Here is a 3296-nt window from a genome sequence, read left to right as displayed (position 1 = left end):
GTTCGTGACAAGGAGTTCGATTCTTCGAAAGGAGCGCGCAGGACTTGGGTCCTTCGAAACATTGAGCGCGAGCGAAACACCCACTCGGCCGGCTGGCGGCAATCCGGCGAAGCCGGCTGGTGAGCATCTGGTTGTGCGGTTGTTCATTTGATGAGTGGCGGGCCGGGTTGATCGACCCGGCAACCTTTGACTTAGTGTATGAAGCATAAAGGAGCTTTGGCCCGTTGTGCTTGCCAGCCGACAGCCAGAGATGGATCTGTGGCTTTAGGGCGAAGTGGGGGACCGCGGCATCCTAACTTTCTCAGGAATTACCAAGTAAGGCGGCGGGGTGGCGACCGAGCCGGCCAGCCCCCGAGCCTTCGGGTCGAGCGAGTCGGACCGGTGGTCGGGTTCAGTGGTATAGTGATGCAGAAAAATAGGGACACAATAAATTGGTCAACAAAAGGCAGCCTCCGAGTCTCGTTCGGGGACCCAGTAGTTTCATGCGTTTACAAAAGGCGACGATACATACACTCGTGCGGCTAACTGTAAAATGGGCGGAGGAGTTCCGTGTTCCACGACCAGGTCATTTCTTCATCGGCGGTGTCCTTCTCGCACTTCTTTGACTTGCGTGCATCGTGTAGGACCTTGAAGTATGTCTATAGGGGGGGTGATTAGACTACTTGACCAATTAAAAACTTAACCTTTTCCCAATTTTAGTCTTTGGAAGATTTTAGCTATCTTAGCACAAGTCAAGCAATCTTCACAGAATTCAAGGAAGCATGCAAAGAGTATATGAGCAACGGAAATTAAAGCATGCAACTTACAAGAATGTAAAGGGAAGGGTTTGGAGATTTCAAACGCAATTTGGAGACACGGTGATTTTTGAGCCATGGTTTCGATAGGTGGTGCTATCGTACATCCACGTTGATGGAGACTTCAACCCACGAAGGGTAACGGCTGCGCGAGTCCACGGAGGGCTCCACCCAAAAGGGTCCATGAAGAAGCAACCTTGTCTATCCTACCATGGCCATTGCCCACGAAGGACTTGCCTCATTAGCGGTAGATCTTCACGAAGTAGGCGATCTCATTGCCCTTACAAACTCCTTGGTTCAACTCCACAATCTTGTTGGAGGCTCCCAAGTGACACCTAGCCAATCTAGGAGACACCACTCTCCAAGAAGTAACAAATGGTGTGTTGATGATGAACTCCTTGCTCTTGTGCTTCAAATGATAATCTCCCTGTCGGTGTCAAAACTGGCGGATCTCGGGTAGGGGGTCCCGAACTGTGCGTCTAGGCGGATGGTAACAGGAGACAAGGGACACGATGTTTTTACCCAAGTTCGGGCCCTCTCGATGGATGTAAAACCCTACTCCTGCTTGATTAATATTGATGATATGGGTAGTACAAGAGTTGATCTACCACGAGATCAGAGAGGCTAAACCCTAGAAGCTAGCCTATGGTATGATTGTTGTTCGTCCTACAGACTAAACCTCTCCGGTTTATATAGACACCTGAGAGGGCTAGGGTTACATAGAGTCGGTTACAATGGGAGGAGATCTTCATATCATATCGCCAAGCTTGCCTTCCACGCCAAGGAAAGTCCTATCCGGACACGGGACGAAGTCTTCAATCTTGTATCTTCATAGTCCGATAGTCCGGCCATCCGGACACCCCCTAATCCAGGACTCCCTCAGTAGCCCCTGAACCAGGCTTCAATGACGACGAGTCCGGCACGCAAATTTGTCTTCGGAATTGCAAGGCGGGTTCCTCCTCCGAATACTTCATAAAAGATGTTTGAACACAAGGATAGTGTTCGGCTCTGTAAAATAAGTTCCACATACCACCATAGAGAGAATAATATCTGCACAAATCTAATCTGCTGACGTATTCCGTAGCGTGACATCATGCCACAGCCAAGCCCTTATTCAAATCGTTTTACTGTCCCACCTCAGCGTGTCTAGCGAGGCGGTTTCCTTGGCACGTCTTGTCAAAGTAGAGATCATGTCCCCTCATTCCGGGATTCTCATCAATACGGGCGTGGGTAACCCAACCGTGCCATCAATCATGACGCTTGGGAGATAAGCGAGTTTTACTAGGCTGGTGGGGGCACGCAGCTTCGGCCGCTCATATAAGGGGATAAGAATTCATCCTTTCAATCTACGCCTTCTTCCTCCTTTGCTTATCCATTTCCGTGCACTCGAGCTCCAGCACCCGAGTCCGCACTTCCCACCTCAACCTTCTCCAATCATGTCCGGAGCGGGAGGTAGATGGATGGCCTCCACCGTCACGGAGGGGCACATCAAAAAGTTGAGGAAAGCCGGATACTTGTCTAACGACATCGCGCACCGGCTCCCAGATGAGGGGCAACTCATCCCCACCCCTAGGCCCCATGAGAGGGTGGTGTTTCTCACCCATTTCCTCTGTGGACTGGGCTTCCCACTTCACCCATTTGTCCGGGGGCTCATGTTCTACTACGGCCTGGATTTCCATGATCTGGCCCCGAATTTCATCCTCAACATCTCGGCGTTTATCGTCGTGTGCGAGGCCTTCCTCCGCATCAAGCCTCACTTCGGCCTATGGCTGAAGATCTTTAGCGTCAAGCCGAAGGTCGTGGGCGGCCGGCAAGCGGAGTGCGGAGGCGCCATGGTGGGAAAGATGCCCAACGTCACATGGCTCGAGGGCTCCTTCGTGGAAACCATCAAAGGGTGGCAATCGGGGTGGTTCTACATCACCGAGCCGTGTGACCCTGAGTGGGAAGCGGCCCCCGAATTCCAATCTGGCATCCCCACACGGCTCACATCTTGGAAAGAGACGGGCCTGTTGTGGGGTAATCCGGAAGAGGTGACCGGACTCCAAACCTGCGTCCAAGACCTGGTGAACAAGAAGGTTAAACTTGTCAACGTAGTCCAGGCCATGCTCTTCCGCCGGATCCTCCCGTGTCAACGACGGGCCTTCAACTTGTGGGAGTTCGACCCGGCCCAACACCAGACTTTGTCCAGGCTCTTCGACACAAAGCACGAGGATGCCTGGAAGGTGCTATTCAAGAGCTCCGAGGTCTGCCCTCCCGTCACCGAGGATCGCGGATTCTGCGCCAAGCGCCAAGCCACCGAAGTAAGCTTGTTTTTATCCTTTATAGGACACTTGATTTTCATAGTTTGACTCTATGCAGGATCTAAACTCCTGCTCCTTTAACAGGGCTGGAAGAGGACGTACGAACAGTTTGACTGTCCAGCCCCTTTGCCCGAAGGCCCAACAGATGCACGCTTGATGAAGCTGCTGGTTCTGGCACCTCACATGGTGCCGGAGAAGAAGG

The sequence above is a fragment of the Triticum dicoccoides genome, chromosome 4B (genome assembly GCF_002162155.2).
Source record: "Triticum dicoccoides isolate Atlit2015 ecotype Zavitan chromosome 4B, WEW_v2.0, whole genome shotgun sequence".
Taxonomy (NCBI): Eukaryota; Viridiplantae; Streptophyta; class Magnoliopsida; order Poales; family Poaceae; genus Triticum; species Triticum dicoccoides.
The sequence above is the reverse complement of the archived record's forward strand: the minus strand, read 5'-3'. Positions refer to the sequence as shown.